The sequence below is a fragment of the Eulemur rufifrons genome, chromosome 2 (genome assembly GCF_041146395.1).
Source record: "Eulemur rufifrons isolate Redbay chromosome 2, OSU_ERuf_1, whole genome shotgun sequence".
Classification (NCBI taxonomy): domain Eukaryota; kingdom Metazoa; phylum Chordata; class Mammalia; order Primates; family Lemuridae; genus Eulemur; species Eulemur rufifrons.
The window spans coordinates 97,852,210-97,870,923 of record NC_090984.1 but is presented as its reverse complement, the minus strand read 5'-3'; positions in this window follow the sequence as shown (position 1 = coordinate 97,870,923).

The window sequence follows — 18,714 nt, the reverse complement described above, 5'->3', positions numbered from 1 at the left end:
CAGCAATGTATGAGTGTTCCTGTCTCTCCGCATCCATGCCAACATTTATTGTTTTGGGACTTTTTGATAAAGGCCATTCTCACTGGAGATAAGTGATATCTCACTGTGGTTTTGATTTGCATTTCCCTGATGATTAGATATATTGAGCATTTTTTCATATGTTTGTTAGCCATTGTTCTGTCTTCTTTTGAAAAGTTTCTGTTCATGTCCTTTGCCCACTTTTTGATAAACAATGGTGATATAGCACCTCTTGTATTTTCCTGGATAGAGCTGGAACCCATTCTACTAAGTGAAGTATCCCAAGAATGGAAAAATAAACACCACATGTACTCACCATCAGACTGGTTTCATTGGTCAACACCTAAGTGCACATATAGGAATAACATTAACCAGGTGTCGGGCAGATGGGGGGGAGGGAATGGGTGCATACATACATAATGAGTGTGATGTGCACTGTCTGGGGGATGGACACGCTTGAAGCTCTGACTTGGCAGGGGGGCAAGGGCAATATACGTAACCTAAACTTTTGTACCTCCATAATATGCTGAAATAAAAGATTGCATAAAAATATTGCTTTTATGAATATTATATTTTTATGAATTTCTAACATGAAATTTTATGAATATTCTAATTTTATGAATATTGTAATGCTTTTTGTGTGTACTATAGGCTAAATTGTGTCTTCCCCACATCCAAACAACCTATGTAGAAGTCCTAACTCCCAGTATCTCAAAATGTGACCTTATTTGTAAATAGGGTCTTTGCAGATGTTATTAGTTAAGATGAGGCCATGCTGGAGTAAAGTGGGCCCCTTATCTGATATGACTGGTATCTTTATAAAAAGAAAGCCCTGTGAAGAGATGAAGAGAGAATGCCATGTGAAGATGGACAATTGCAGTGAGGCATCTGTATCAAGGAATGCCAAAGATTGCCAGCAAATCATCAGATGATAAGGAGAGGCAAAGAAGTATTCCCCTACAGGTTTCAGAGGAAGCATGTCCCTGCTGACACCTTGATTTAGGGCTTCCTGCCTCCAAAATTTTGATATAATAAATAGGTTGGTTTATGTCCCTCAGATTGTTTTACTTCGTTATAGCAGTCCTAGAAATCTAATACAGTGTACGTGTGTTCATTTTACTGTTTTATTCTAATTGCTGGCCCATAAACATGCCTTTGGTTGATGATGTCAAAATATTTACCGAAGTGATTATACCAGTTTATATTCCAGCCAGCAGGGTATAAGAGTTCCAGTCGTTCCACACCTTTGTTGACCCTTAATGTTGTCAAGGAAAAATTTAGTCATTCTGGTAGATGTTTGGTGGTATTTCATTGAGGCTGCAATTTACACTTCTTCGTGATTGATTTTATTGAGCATCTTTTTGTATAATTGTTGGCTCTTTGGGTATCCATTTTTGTGAAGCGTGTTTAGGTCTTTTGCACATTTTTCTATTGGTTCATCTTTCTCTTATAGAGTCCTAAGAGTTCTTAGTATACTTTGGGTAGAAGTCCTTTGTCAGTTACATGTGTTGGGTTTAACTGTATTTTCTTGGTCTTTATTCAAAGTAGCATTGTAATTAGTGCTCCAAAATTAAAACATACTTCTTCCTTGTGGATAAGAATGTATAAGACTCTTAAGCCAGCCAGGTGCGGTGGCTCACGCCTATAACACTTAGCACTCTGGGAGGCTGAGGTGGGCGGATCGTTTGAGCTCAGGAGTTCGAGATCAGCATGAGTAAGAGCGAGACCCCGTCTCTACTAAAAAATAGAAAGAAATTATCTGGACAACTAAAAATATATAGAAAAAATTAGCCGGGCATGGTGGCACATGCCTGTAGTCCCAGCTACTTGGGAGGCTGAGCCAGAAGGATTTTTCGAGCCCAGGAGTTTGAGGTTGCCGTGAGCTAGGCTGACGCCACAGCACTCTAGCCTGGGCAACAGAGTGAGACTCTGTCTCAAAAAAAAAAAAAAAAAAAGACTCTTAAGCAATACCATGGGTCAGTCTATCAGGAGTCCTTGATTCAGTCTAATTCAGTTCAACAAACACTGCACTAGTCCTGAGAATACAGAGGCAGATGGATACAGGGCTCGCCCTTTGGAGGCTTCAAGCTGGTGGAAGACATAGATCTGAAAGCAGATTGTCTCATCAATGTTAGTACCAGAACTTTTTACTCTATTAATGGTGGTCCAAAAACAAACAGAAGTTCTTAATTTTAATGGAGCTCTGTTTGTCAAACTTTTTCTTTATTATTAATGTGGTTTTTTGTGTCTTGAGTTCCCTATATACACTGAGATTATGAAGATAATTCTCCTATGTAATAGGTGCTTTATCATTTTACATTTCATGTTCAAAACTATAGTCCATTTGGCTGAGATTGACCTAGAGATTGTTGTGGGAAGAACTGACATTAGATAATACTGAGTCTTCAGAATCACAAACATGATACGTTTCTCCATTTATTTAGGTTTTCTTTAATTAAAGCTTTGTGTTTTCAGAATACAGTTCTCGTACATGTTATTAAACTTATCTGTAAGTATAACATGTTTTTTGATGCTCTTATGAAAGTTTAAAAATTTTTAATTTCCATTTTTCTCTAGTATATAGATATACAGTTGCATTTTGTATAATTGACCTAGTATTTTGTTACCTTACTAAACTCAGTTACTAGTTCTGTTAGCTTTTTTTGTACATTCTTTAGGATTTTCTACATCTACGATCCTGTCATCTCTGAATAAAAAGAGTTTTACTTCTTTCCTTTTCCATCTATATGCCTTTTTTTTCTTTTAAATTGTAAAATATACATAACTAAATTTATCACTTTAACCATTTTTAAGTGTACAGTTCAGTGGCATTAAGTACATTTACATTGTTGTGCAACTGGCACCACTATCCACCTCTAGAACTTTTTCATCATCCCAAACTGAAACCCTGTACCCATTAAACAGTAACTCCCCTTTCCCTCTTTCCTCCAGCTCGTGGCAATCACCATTCTACTTTTCTGACACTATGAATTTGACTACTCTGGGTACCTCATATAAGTGTAATCTTAAAATATTTGTCTTTTTGCGTCTGGCTCATTTCATTTAGCATAATGTCTTCTAGGTTTATAGATACAGCATGTGTCAGAATTTCCTTTTAAAGCTGAATGATACTAATAATTATGATACATATATATACATACACACGCGCTCATGTTTCGTTTATCCATTCATCTGTGTGAACATTTGGGTGGTTTCCACTTTTTGGCTGTTGTCAATAATGCTCCTATGAACTTTGGTATACAAGTATCTGTTTGAGCCTCTGCTTTCATTTCTTTTGTGTATGTATCCAGAAGTGGTAATTCTATGAAAGTAGGCATTGGAGACCGGAGTCAGAAAATGCTCTTCGGAGGAGGGAGCCTTGCCTCCTGGATTTGGTAGCCACAACCCCAAAGAGAGAATGGGAATGGTTTTGCTAATGAATGCTACAAGGGTGGTTCAATGTTGCTCACCGCACAGAAAACCAATTACTGAGACAGCGAGGATTATCGAGGAAGAAAGGATTTATTGCAGGAGACACCGTCTACTGGGAGGGGCAAGTATTGACCGCCTCAAATCTGTCTCTCTGAACAACAACAGGGTCAGGGATTTTTCTGCAGGTGAAATAAATAATGCATGGAGGGGAATGAGCATCATTATGTCTTTGGGGTGGAGTGCAGAGCACATAAGCACAGTCAGAAATCATGCTAGTACATAACATCCCATGATCAAAAAATGGCAGATAAGTCCCAGGGTGGGGATTTTAGTATTATAATAAGCTAGGGGTTAATATTGGTCATTCTTTCAGCCTTGTGTGTAGGCTCAGTGGCGCCTTTGCCACAATCTGTGGTGGAGTATCATGTATCTTTCCTTCTCCCGAGGAACAGGTGGTGTAAGGCTTTGTAGTTATCTCCTGACTGCAAGGAGTCTCTACCTTTCTGGAAAAGAAACTCAAAAGGGAATGCATCAGTGTAACAGAAAGTTACAAAATTTTGGTCAGCAAAACTTACTGGCCTGAGAATTTGAAACAGACAACTGTGAGAGAAAAAAACGGGGATGAGTTGGGGGGAGGGGATGGGGGTATAACTACATGATGAGTGCGATGCGTACTGTCTGGGGAATGGACACGCTTGAAGCTCTGACTTGGGGGGATGGGCGGGACATGGACAATATATATAACCTGAACTTTTGTACCCCCATAATAAGCTGAAATAAAAAAAAAAATGTTTTCTTGCTTACAGAGCTGGTTACAGTTTCTCAGTCTTGGTCCCTTGTAAGGAACTGGTCTCAGGTAAGGCTGGAGTTCTAGGGACAAGAAGCTGGCGGGAGAAGGGCTTAAGGGAAAAAGTAGAGAGTGAAAACAAGAGGAAACTTAACAGGAAACCAAGTGGTTTGGAAGGGAAAAGTAAGAGGTTGTAGAGGGAAAAGTAGAGACATCTGAATAAGGGTGTGCTGGAGTGATGGAAATTAAAGTAAATTCAGAAGAAAGAAACTTAGGGAATCTTGGCCACACTGGAAATGAGAGCCAAGGCTGGTTCACTTCTTGATGTCTGTTTTGAAAAAAATAAGGCAAAACTAAAATTTTAGTAACTTGTTTCTACTGAGAACTGATAAAGTTTTCCTAAAGCCAGCTCATGGCTGTCCCTAAAAGGGATTAAATGCAAAGGGTTTCCCAAGAAAGACTAAGAGGGTGTTGGTACATTTTTGCCAAACTCCTGCAGTAAGTACTGTGTGTTATAGATAATTCTCTATTCTAAAAGAGTGATTTTTCACCTCTTTACTGTTTTTTACATTGACAATTAAAAATTGTGTATATTTAAGGTGTCCAACATGATGATTGTATATACACTTGCCTTGTGAAATAATCACCACAATCAAGCTAATTAGTGTATCCATCACCTCTCATAGTTATTTTATTTTTCTTTATTATTGTGGTGAGAACACTTAAGATCTACCCTCTTAGCAAATTTAGTCTCTTTGAGTTATACTGTTTGGGAATTTTGAAGTTCATAAATCTGGATGTCCATTTCTTTCCCCAGATTTGGGAAGTTTCAGCCATTATTTACTTAAATAAACTTTATGCCGCTTTCTCTCTCTCTCTTCTCATAATGCATGTATTGATTTTCTTGATGGTGTCTGTTGTAATTTCTTTGGGCTGATGTAACAAAATACCTTAGACTGGATCATTTGTAAAAAACAGACATTTATTGCTTATAGTTCTGGAGGCTGGGAAGTTCAAGATCAAGGTGCCAGCAGATTTGGTGTCTGATGAGGGCCATTCTTCATGGACCGTGACTTCTTGCTGTGTCCTCACATGGTAGCAGGGACAAACAGGCTCCCTCAAGCCCTTTTATAAGGGCACTAATCCCATTCATGAGGATTCAGAGCCCTTACGATTTAACCACCTCCTAAAGACTCCAACTGTTAGACCTTGGGGTTATGTTCCAACATACGAATTGTGGGGAGACACCAATATTTAGATCATAACAATGTCCCATAAACCCAGAGGCTTTCTATATTCTTTTTCATTCTTTTTTCTTCTGAATAATTTCAAATGACCTGTCTTTGAGTTGGTAGATTCTTTATTCTTTTTGATTGAATCTGCTGTTGATGTCCTCTATTGCATTTTTCATTTTATTCATTGTATTCTGTATCTCCAAAATTTCTGTTTCTTTTTTATGATTTCTCTTTTTTGAACTTCTCATTTTGTTCATGAATGGTTTTCCTGATTTTGTTGAATCATCTATCTTTGTTTTCTTGCAACTTACTAAACTTCTTTAAAACAATTATTTTGAATTGAAAGAAATCTTTCGGGGTTGGTTACTGGAAAATATGTTCCTTTGGTGATGCCATATTTCCTTGATTTTTCCTGTTCCTTGTTTCCTTGTGTTGATGTCTTCTGCACATTTGAAAGAGCAATTACCTCTTCTAGACTTTCTGGAGATAGGACCTTTGGTGGAGAAAGACTTTCATTTATAAGTGAGTGTGAGGGTGCTAGCTCAGTAGAGTAGGGTGGCTCTGGTTCTGTTGAGGCACAGCAGAGATTCCAGCTCCAGGGAGGGTGCTGCAGCGTAAAATCTATGCAGCTTCATCAACTGAGGTCAGCATTGGTGAAGACTGCAGGAGTCTGCAGAACAGTGAGGTCTGCTGGGGTTCCTTGTTCTCCATATTCCCTATGGGGAGAAGTTGCAGCCAAGGGAATTGTTCTTGGTGCTGGAGTGTGGGTACATCTGTCATGGCAGTGCAAGTGTGTGGTGCAGTCATGCATGGAGCAGCAGTAGCACTGGAGCATGGGTGTATGCATGGCAGCAGGGTCTGGGGCATGAGCATGCATGTGGAGGCAGCACTGGGGTTTGGAGCATGCACATGGTGATATTGGGGGTGGGGGTTAGGGAGGTGGTGGCCCCAGCCTGGGAGGTGGGATGCAGTGGTGGTTCTTCTCTTTGGGGGACTGAGTTCAGTAATGTGGACTATGGGTAAGCCTGTCAGCTTGGGTCAGCATTCTGGACAGGGGGATGGGATGATACAAGTGAAGAACTTCGTATGCTTTTCTATGCAACCTTCCTTGTTTTGTGCTCCATTGGGTTGCTGCAGCTTCTTCATTGTGATCTGGAGCTCTCCCAGAGTTATGTTTGTTAATGTGGGTAGTTGTTTAATTATTGTTTTTGTGGGGGAATGAATGTAGAGACCTCCTACTTCACCATCTTTATTTTACCCCTTTACTTTTAAATTTTGTTTAAAAAACAATTTTATTGCAGTTTAATTGACTTATAGTAAACTGCACATATTTAAAGTGTACAATTAGTTAAGCTTTGACACATGTATACACCTTTAAAACCATTGTGAAACCATTGTCATAACATAGTGAACATATGCATCACCCCCAAATGTTTCCTGTGCCTCTTGGTAGTTCTCCCTGCACTCTCCACTCCCTTTCAGGATACCACTGATCTGCTTTTGTCAGTATAGATTGGTTTGCATTTTGCACAGTTTTATATTGAGTCATGAGGTATAGGAATACCTCAGAGATATTGTAGATTTGGTTTTAGATCATCACAATAAGGCAAATTGCAATAAAGTGAGTCACACAAAATTTTTGGTTTCCCAGTGCACATAAAAATTGTGATTGCACTATACTGTAGTCCTGCAGTCACCAATCCCTGGGCCATGTACCGGTACCAGTCCATGGCCTGTAAGGAACAGGGCTGCACAGCAGGAGGTGCATGATGGGTGAGCAAGCAAACTTTCATCTGTATTTACAGCCACTCCCCATCATTTGCATCACTGCCTGAGGTCCGCCTCTTGTCAAATCAGTGATGGCATTAAATTCTCATAAGAGTGCAAACCCTACTGCAAACTGCGCATGCGAGGGATCTAGGTTGTGTACTCTGTATAAGAATCTAATGCCTGATGGTTTGAGGTGTAGCTGAGGCAGGGATGCTAGCACAGGGAAGTGGCTGCAAATGCAAATTTGGCTGCACAGAGAACACAGTAAATCAATTGCTTGCAGACTCCTATCAAAACCCTATCAATGAGTGGCAAGTGGTGATGTAATAATAATAATAGAAATAAAGTACACAATAAATGTAATTGTAATGCGCTTGAATCATCCCCAAATCATCCTCTCCCCATCCTGGTCTGTGAAAAAATTGTCTTCTATGAAACTGGTTCCTGGTGCCAAAAAGTTTGGGGACCGCTGCTGTACTCTATTAAATGTGCAACAGTTTTTTGTCTAAAAAAATATATACCTTAATTTGAAAAGCCTTACTGCCAAAAAACACTAGTGATTGAGCATTCAGCGAGTCATAATCTTTTTGCTTGTGGAGGGTCTTTCATGGATGCTGATGGCTGCTGACTGATGAGGGTGGTGATTGCTAAAGGTTGGGGTGGCTGTGGCACTTTATTAACATAAGACAACAATGAAATTTGCAGCATCATTGACTCTTCCTTTCATAAAAGATTTCTCTGTAGCATGCAAGGCTGTTTGATAGCATTTTACCCACAATAGAACTTTCAAATTGGAGTCAGTACTCTCCAACCCTGCTGCTGCTTATCAATTAAATTTACATGATTTCTAAATTCTTTTTGCCATTTTCACAATGTTCACAGCATCTTCACCAGGAGTCAATTCAATCTTAAGCAACTACTTTTTTTGGTCATTTGTAAGAAAACTCATCCATCCAAGTGATATCATGAGATTTCTGCAATTCAGTCACATCTTCAGGCTATACTTTTTTTAAATTAAAAATTTTTATTCTTAATTATGGGTACATGTGATTTTTTGATACAGGCATACAGTGTGTAATCATCAAATCAGGGTAATTGGGGTATCCATCACCTCAAGCATTTATCATTTCTTTGTATTAGGAACATTCCAATTCTACTCTTTTAGTTATTTTAAAGTATACCTTAACTTACTGTTTATTATAGTGATTTTGTTGAACTATCACATATTGTTCATTCTATCCATCTAACTATTTTTGCACCCATTAACCATCCTCATTTTATCTCCCCCTCCCCACTACTTTTCACAACCTCTGATAACTGTCATTCTACTCTCTGTCTCCATGAGATCAATGTATGAGTGAGAACATGTGAAATTTGTCTTTCTGTGCTTGGCTTATTTCATTTAACATAATGTTCTCCAGTTCCATTCATGTTGTTGCAAATTACAGGATTTCATTCTTTTTTATGGCTAAATAATATTCCTTTGTGTATATGTACCACATTTTCACTATTGATTCATCTGTTGATGGACACTTAGGTTGCTTCCAAATCTTGGCTATTGTGCAGTAAACACGAGAGTGCAGATATCTTTTAGATATATTGATTTCCTTTCTGTTGGATATATACTAAGAGTTGGAAGTGCAGAAGAATGAAATGCAGTGGGATTGCTGGTAAAAGAGGTGGCCTTGCAGAAATAACAGGAAAATATCTTATCTCACAATTTCCTAATAATAGCTAAAGATCAATCCTATGGACTCTCTCTCTGCTCTCTCTCCCTGCTCTCTTGCTCTTTCCTCCCTAGCTGGCAGGTACCTTGCAGCGTTCCATTTTCACAAACATCTGAAAAGAGCTGAAAGACAGAAAGGAAATGTAAATCTTTCTCTGTATATTCTCCAGAAAGTGCTTTTAGAATTTGTTTTGTAGCCTTAAGGTGTTCCTGAGAAGCTCCTGGATGGACAGCAGAGGAGCAAACTCCAGGCCTTAGTTTCCTGCCCAAAACCATGTCTCAGGGGCAAAATCACATCCCCTGCAATAAGCCTGACTACATTTCAGAGATAACCAAGTCTTTAGGAGGAGAGAAAACAAGAAAGAGGGACAATCTGATGTCTCTCAGCTGCCTGCTAATTACTGCATTGACAACAATCACTATTTTTCTTCCTCTTTGTCCCCATAAAATCAGCAAGATACTTGGCCTCGCTGCTGGCACCCCCTTCTCTTTCTTTGAGATGCCATGCCATCTCCCTGCTCTCTTCCACCCCTCCCTCCCTGTAAGAACCGGTTACCCTCAGTCCCAGGAACAGATAGGCAGAGTCACCAAGGCTGCAACAGACAAAGGAGTTTATTTTCTAGCCTAGGCTAGGGTCCAAGGCTCAGAGCACCAGCGCAGTGGTCTCTCCACGAGCCCGGACCCTGCCCTGGGGTGGAAACAAAGCTTTTATACTTATCGATAGGTTACATGTATTGGGCACACCCCCCCCACCCCCCTTTTAGTTCATTTGTTCCCTCAAAAGTGGCCGATAGTTTTGGCTCCTGATTGGCCAGTTTCCAAGCCGGGGCTTTGGCTCCTAATTGGCCAGTTTCCAAGCCAGGGCCCTCAGTTGTTACCAGCGGCATTCCGGGGAGGGGGAGGGCCTGCGTTGGGGAAACCAAAACTTAGGCCTTTCCTAAGAGGTCCAGTCTGTCATGGAGTTACTCCTGTTTTCCTTCCTGCTCTACATCCCCAAGAAGATAAAATAAACTTTTTTTTTTTTTTTAACATTTATATCTTAATCTCTGCTTGAGAAATCTTTCTCCATCTGCACAATGAGCACCTGCTAGGCTTTCCACCCTAACCACTGGGTCATATGATAGTTCCATTGTTAGTTTTTTGAGGGACCTCCATACTGTTCTCCATAGTGGTTGCAGGAATTTACATTCCCACCAAACATTCTCCTTTCTCCACATCCTCTCCAGCATTCATTATTGCCTGTCTTTTGGATAAAAGCCATTTTAACTGAGGTGAGATGATATCCCATTATAGTTTGGATTCTTTTTTTTGTAGTTTTGATTTATATTTCTCTGATGACTAATGATGTTGAGCATTTTTTCATATACCTGTTGGCTTTTGAGAAATGTCTGTTCAGATCTTTTGCCCATTTTTCATTGGATTATTTGATTTTTTTCTTATTGAATTGTTTGAGCTCCTTATATATTCTAGATTCCTTGTGAGATGGGTAGTTTGAAAGTATTTTCTTCCATTCTGTGGGTTGTTGCTTCACTTTGTTGATTGTTTCCTTTGCTGTGCAGAAGCTTTTTAGCTTGATGTGATCCCATTTGTCCATTTTTGTTTTGGTTATCTATGCTTAAAGTATTACTCAAGAAATCATTGCCCAGCCAGGGGTGGAGAACCTGCAGCCTCAAGGCCAAATGTGGCCCTCCAGATCCCCAAGTGTGGCCCCTTGACCAAATCCAAACTTCACAGAACAAATTCCTTTATTAAAAGGATTGATGCCAATGTGTCTGAGCAAGTGGAATAAAAAATAAATAAATAATTATTATTTTTTTTTACTTTCATATCTGCATTCTAAGTCAATATAGAACATATCCAGATATTCATATCCAGACTTGGATGTTTTTATCTGAAAATAAACTTCATGAGTAAATAATAATGGAAAACTTTATTAATTTAGAAGACAAAACAATTATATATGTTTTACCATAAATGTATGTCTAAATCTTTTATAAATATATTAAGTCTGATAAGACCTAATAATTACTCCTTGTCTTCTTTATTAACTTTTCAAATAAGTTTGTAATCCAGAATAAGTACTCTGTAATTGTTGGAATTAAAAACATGTATCACATGCCCATTATTTACAAGTACTGGACAAATAAATTTTTTCTGATATTCCTTAAAAAATTAATTAATTAAAAAAAATAGAAGGATTGAATGTTCTGGAGTGTTTCCACAAAGTTTTCTTTTAGTAGTTTCATAGTTTTGGGTCTTAGATTTAAGTATTTAATCCATTTTGATTTGATTTTTGTATATGGCGAGAGATAGAAGTCTAGCTTCATTCTCCTGCATATGGTTATCCAGTTTTATCAGCACTGTTTATTGAAGATATTGTCTTTTCCTCATTGTGTGCTCTTGGCACCTATCTCAAAAATCAATTGACTGTAGATGTGTGGTTTTGTTTCTGTGTTCTCTATTTTGTTCCATTCGTCTATGTGTCTGTTTTTATGCCAGTACCATGCTGTTTTGGTTATTACAGCTCTGTGGTATAATTTGAAGTCAGATAATGTGATTTCTGCAGTTTTTTCTTCATGCTTAGGATGGCTTTGGCTTTTATGGTTCTTTTGTGGTTCCATATAAATTTTAGGATTATTTTTTCTGTTTCTATGAAGAATGTCATTGATATTTTGATGGGGATTGTGCTGGATCTGTAGATTGCTTTGGGTAGTATGAACATTTTAACAATATTGATTCTTCCAATCCATAAACATGGACTATCTTTCCATTTTTTGGTGTCCCCTTCAATTTCTTTCATCAGTGTTTTATAATTTTCATTACGGAGATCTTTCACTTTTTTGGTTAAGTTTATTCCTAGGTATTTTATATTTTTGAAGCTATTGTAAATGAGATTACTTTCTTGGTTTCTTTTTCAGATTGTTGCTGTTGTGGTATAGAAATGCTACTGATTTTTGTATGATGATTTTTATCCTGCAACTTTACTGAATTTATTTATTGGGTCTAATAGTTTTTTGATGGAATCTTTAAGTTTCTCTAAATATAAGATCATGTCGTCTGCAAACAAGGGTAGTTTGACTTCTTCCTTTCCAATTTGGATGCCCTTTGTTTCTTTCTCTTGTCTGATTGCTTTAGCTAGAGCTTCCAGTACTATGTTGAATAACAGTGGTGAAGTAGGCATCCTTGTCTTGTTCCATATCTTATAGGCAAGGCTTTCAGTTTTTCTCTATTTAGTATAAGACTAGCTGTGGGTCTGTCATATATGACTTTTATTGTGTTGAGGTATATTCCTTCTATTTTGTTCTTTTTTTAAGTTTTTTTTTTCTTTGCTCTTTCAGTTTTGGGAGCTCCTATTGATAAATGCTTGAACTTACTAATTCTTTTCTCAGCGATGTTTAGTCCACTAATGATCCTATCAAAGGCATTTTTTATTTCTGTAACAGTCTTTTTGATTTCTAGCATTTCTTTTGGATTCTTTCTTAGAATTTCCATCTCTCTGCTTATATTGCCCATTTATTCTTGTACTTTATTTACTTTTTCCATTAACACCTTCAGCATATTCATAATTGTTTTATTTTTTAAATAGCTTGATTGAAGTGTAATTGATATGGAATAAACTGCACATATTTAATGAATATAAATTTATGAATTTGGATATATGCATATTCTTAAGAAACCATCACCACAATCACAGTAATAAACATAATTGTATTTATTTTAAATTCCTAGTCTAATTCCAACATCTTTCCCAAATCTGAGTCTTGTTCTAGTACTTGCTGTCCCTTCAAAGTGTGTTTTTGCCTTTAGTATGCCTTATAATTTTTTTGTATTCATTCAGCTGTGATATACTGGGTAAAAGGAACTAAATAGGCCTGTAGTGTTGTGGTGGTAAGGTGTGAGGGGAAGGGAAATGTTCACTCTACTGATGAGTTCACTCTACTGATGAGTTCATCAAAATATTTTTTGTCTGTTACAGTATTTTTAATTTCCAGCATTTCCTTTTGCTTCCTAGAGTTTTTAATCTTTCTGCTTATATTATTCATCTCTTCTTACATGCTGTCCACTTTTTATATTAGAGCCCTTATTATATTTGTCGTAGTATTTTAAATTCTCATTCTGTTAATTCCAAAATCTCTTGTTATATCTGAGTCTGATTCAAATGCTTGCTTTGTCTTTTCAGACTGTTTTTTCTTGCCTTTTGGCATGTCTTGTAATTTTTTGTTGAAAGGCAGACATGATGTATTGGGTAATAGGAGTATAACAGAGGGAATGGCCTGAAAAAATGCCAAACATATTTTCTGTCCCTTTAAAACATCCTCCACTCCTTTTTGAGAACTACAGTCTGCATCCCTGCCTCAGGCCAGTGATTCAGAAGGGTAGGGTAAGTTTTTTGTTATTTGTGCAACAGGATATGGCCCAGCACAGACCTGGTAAAGGGAGTTCCTAGGCGGAGGTCACCGGACTGTCTTCAGTGGAGATGGGGCAGATCAGAATCATCAGATGTAATTCAACAGCAATTGCGTGAAGCTGAATGGCCACCCTTTATAAGCTATATATTTCTGATTATTATTAGGATGATGGCATTTCAGACAGGAGTCTCCTTCCTCCTCCTTTGCCAGCAAAGTAATAAAACTTCTCTTTCGTTACCTTCAAACCACTTGTCCTCGTTCTTCTGATTCGGCCTCATAGATAAAGTGGCCAGGCTTTCAGTAACAGGAACTAAGGTAAATAGGTCTTTAGTGTTTATCTGGGTAGGAGTTAGGCTGCGATTACTGTTTCATGTAGTTTGAGATGTCAGAAGTTTCCATTTCCTTTGGTGTCCTTTTTGTCTTCCTGTGTTGTGTTTGGGTTTCCCTCGAAAGTCCTTAAAAAGCATCTGAGTCTTGCAGTTCTTTCACCTGTAATCCCCTTATGATATGGGAGCCCTTTGGATGTGAAAGTAAGCTGTGGGGGAATGAGAAGCATTCTTTAATGTTATGATTATGTCCTCAGTCTGTTATTGTGCCTGTGTCCCTGGAAAGTGACCTTCACAGGTGCTTCTGTGCTATTTTTCCCCCTCCTTTAGATGAGATAGGAAGGCTAAAAGGGGCTGGAGTTGGGTACTTTCCCTTCCTAAAATTGGGTAATGCTCTGGTGAAATTTTTTTCCTTGCTGGAAAGGTCTTTGTTTTAGAGACACTCACGGTATATTTCAAAATGGTTACTGTTCTCATCATCATATTTCAAAATGGGCACTTTTCCACTCCTTGCCAAACATAGGAAGATTTTTCTCTGATCTTTACCATTAGAACCTGGTGGGGATCCAGGAAGTAAAACCAGAAGTGTAAGGGCTTCTATAGACAGGCATTTTTAACTCTCAAGCTAGTTTATACTTAGCTTTCAACAATTTATTGAGGTTACCATTGAAGTGTTTCTGTCAGTGCCTCCAGCAACTTCTGTTTTAGGTAAGATGATCTTTATTCTCTCAATGAGCCTGTCCCTCTGTTTTACAGGGTGGCAGTGTTTTAGTTTCTTTTAAAGTGGAGACTACCCCTTGAATGGTAAGAAGTCACACAAGATGGAAATAAAGATTTTATTAATTACATGTCCCAGGGGTACATGACATGCTGGAAGGCCACACAGAGACCAGTGCCTTTACTGGGATCCAAGACATTATTCAAACAGGTTTCCCATGGAGAGTTTTAATTGGTGGGCTTAAAGCCAGCAGACATGAGTTCCAGGGGGTCATGCTGTAACTGAGAAGTGGTCACTGCTGTATATCTGCACAGTCCACAGGGTGTGGGAGTCTGTGGGTGAGTCAAGTAGGTTTTATCTAGCTGCCCCATGGGGTGGCGGTCACCAGGAGGCTGTTGTATAAGGCGATACCTAGATTGACCACATTGAGGAACTGGGGAAGGTATAGAACTGGAAACTGTGCCAAGGTTGATTGAGCCCTGCTTCTGGTGTGAGAAAGTTAAACTTATGTTTACAATGGACACCAGGGCAACATGAAATTATAAGAATTCACTACAGGCAGTTTGTTCTGTAATATCATTTCCTTGATGTATCTAAGAAAAATTATTGATTTACTTTGTTCAGCTTCTTTCTTTTTGTGAGGGTGGGAGTAATGACTTGGAAAACTCTTTACGTGTCAGAGAGGAAACCAAAAGTACATTCATTGTGCAATTACTAGTCTTTAAAAATTTGTTTAGACTTGACTTATGGCCATGGATATCTTCAATTTTGGTAAATGCCCCATACACAGTTGAAAATAATGTGCATTCTGCAATTGTTGAGTATAGTGTTTTATACATATGAATTAGGTCAGTTTGATTAGTGTTAATTCTTTTATTTATTTACTTATTTTTCATCTACTTGTTCTGTTACTGAGAGAGGCATGTAAACATCTCCAACTATGATATTGGATTTTTAATTTTTTTAATCTCTGAACTCTTGCTTCATATATTTTAAAGCTATATTATTAGGAGCATTAAAAAAACTGTGAAAGGGTCCCTTTTGTCATATTAAATATATTCTTTATCTTGATTAGTACCTCTTGTTCTCTGTGAATGTTTCTTCTTATTGCTTTTTAATATGGTTTCATCAGATTTCTATTGGTCAATATTTATATTACCTCTTTACATCTAATGTTCACATGATTTATCTTTTGCTTTCAACTCTTCTATATGTTAACATTTAAAATGTGTCTCTTGGAAACAGCTTTTTTTCTAGCCTTAACACATATGCATCTTACAAAGGCATCTAAGACATTTTGGGTTCTCTATTCTGTTCCCTTGCTCTATTTGTCTGCCTTTATACAAGTACCATGCTGTGTTGTTTACTGTAATCTTGCAGCATAATTTGAAGTCCAATAATGTGATACCTCCAGATTTGTTCTTTTTACTTAGGGTTGCTTTGGCTCTCCAAGCACTTTTTTGATTTCATATGAAATTTAGTATTGTTTTTTCTAGTTCTATGAAAAATGGTCTTGGTATATTGATGGGAATGGTATTGAATAGGTGAATCACTTTGGGCATTATGGACATTTTAATAATGTTGATTCTTCCAATCCATGAGTATAGTAAGTTTTCCTATTTGCTTGTATCATCTGTGGTTTCTTTCATCAGTGTTTTGTAGTTCTTTTTGTGGAGATCTTTCACCTCATTGGTTAAGTATATTCCTAGGATTTTATTTTCTTTGCAGCTATTGTAATGGTATTGAGTTCTTCATTTGACTCTCAGCTTGATTGGTTATTAGTGCATAGAAATGCTACTGATTTATGTCCATTAATTCTGTAACCTGAGACTTTACTGAATGTATTTATCAATTCTTGGAGTCTTTGGAGGAATGTTTAGGATTTTCTAGGTATGTGATCATATCATCAGCATATCATCAGGGATAGTTTGACTTACTCTTTTCTAATTTGGATGCCCTTTATTTCCTTTTCTTGCCTGATTGCTCTGGCTAGGAATTCTAGACTGTATAATAGAATTGGTGACAGTGAACATCCTTGTCTTGTTCCAATTCCTACGGGGAATGCTTTCAACTTTTCCCCATTCAGTATGATGTTAGCTCTGGATTTTTAATATATGGTTTTTATTATTTTGAGTATGTTCTTTCTATGCCTAGTTTTTTGAGGGTTTTTTTTTATTCTAAAGGTGCGTTGGATATTATGAAATGCTCTTTCTGCATATATTGAGATGATCATATGGTTTTTGTTTTTAATTCTATTTATGTGGTTAATCACATTTATTTATTTGCACATGTTGAACCATCCTTGCATCCTTGGGATGAAACCCACTTGATCATGGTGAATTATCTTTTAAATGTGCTGTTGGAGTCAATTTGCTAGTATTTTATTGAGGATTTTTGTATCTGTGTTCGTGAGGGATTTTGGTATATAGTTTTATTTTTTTACTGTGTCCTGTTCTGGCTTTGGTATCAGGGTGATACCGGCTTCATAGAATGAGTTAGGGAGGATTCCCTCCTTCTCAATGTTATGGAACAGTTTCAGTAGGATGGGTGCCACTTCTTTGTAGGTCTTGTAGAATTCAGCCATGAATCTGTACGGTCTTGGGATTTTTTGGTTGGGAGATCTTTTATTACTGTTTTGATTTTGCTAATCATTATTGGTCTTTACAGGATTTCTGTTTATGCCAAATTCAAGCTGAGGAGGTTGTGTGTTTCTAAAAATTTATCCATTTCCTTTAGATTTTCCAGTTGATATGCATAGAGGTTTTCATAATAGTCACAAATGATCTTTTGTATTTCTGTGATATTAGTTGTAATGTCTCGTTTTTAATTTTTGATTGAGCTTAATTGAATGCTTTCTCTTTTATTCCTGGTTAATCTAGCTAGTGGTCTATCAATGTTTATTTTCTATGAGAACCAACTTTTTGCTCATTGATACTTTGCATTTTTTCTCTTTCTTTTTGGTTTCCATTTTGTTTAGTTCTGCTCTGATCTTTGTTCATTCTTTTCTTCTGCTGGCTTTGGGTTTGTGTTGTTTTTCATTTTCTGGTTCCTTCAGGTGTGACATTAGGTTTTAATTTGTGCTTTTTCTGTCTTTTTTATGTAGGTATTTAGTACTACGAACTTCCTTCTTAACACTGCTTTTGCTATATCCCAGAGATTTTGATAGCTTGTGTTGCATTTGTTGTTCAGTTAAAACATTTTTTACTTCTATCCTGGTTTTGTCATTGACCCAAGGATCATTCAGTATCAAATTGTTTAATTTCCATGACTTTGTGTTGAACTGAATGTTTCTCTTCGAATTGATTTCTATTTTTATTCTACTATGGTCTGAGAACATATGTTTGATTTTTTTGAATTTACTCTGACTAGTTTTGTGGCCTAAGATATGATCATTCTTGGAAAATATCCCATGCACTGATAAGAAGAATGTAAATTCAGTAGTTTTGGGGTAAATTTTCTGTAATGTCTGTTATGTCCCTTTTTGTTAGAGTTCATTTAAGTCCAGTTCTTCTTTATTGATTTTCTGCTTCAGTGATCTGTCTAGCTCTGTCAGTGGAATGATGAAGTCCCTGGAAATTGCTATGCTACTGTGTATTTCTTTGCTTAGATCTAGTAGAATTTGCTTTATGAATCTGGGAGCTCTCGTATTAGGTGCATATATATTTAGAATTGTTATGTCGTCTTATCTAATAGCTCCCTTTACCATTATAAAGTGATCATCTTTGTATTTTTTGTCATTGTTGATTTAAAGTCTATTTTATCTGATATGAGAATGGCTACACCTGCTTGCTTTGGTTTCCATTTGCGTGGAATATTTTTTCCGTCCCTTTACCTTGATTCTATATTAGTCCTTGAGATTTAGGTGTGTTTCTTTGCGAGAGTCTAAACTTAGGTTGTGTTTTTTCATCTATTTAGCCAGTTTATGTCTTTTAAGTGGGGCATTAAGTCACTTCACATTCAGTGTTAGTATCGATATGTGGGGTAGTATTTAGTTGATTATTTTGGATGACACCTTTTTGTTTTATTATTCCTCTTGTGCTATTGTTTTATAAGAGCTGTGAGCTTTAACTTTCTAGGAATTTTTACACTGGTGAGTATCAGTTGTGTTTTTCCATGTATTACATAGTTGTGAGTATTTCGTGTAGGGCAATGTAGTAGTGACAAATTCCCTAGTGTGTGTTTGTCTCAAAAAGTCTTCATTTCCCCATTATTTACAAAACTTAATTTTGCAGAATGTAAAATTCTTGGCTGGTAGTTTTTCTGTTTAAGAAGACTGAAGATGGGGCCCCAATT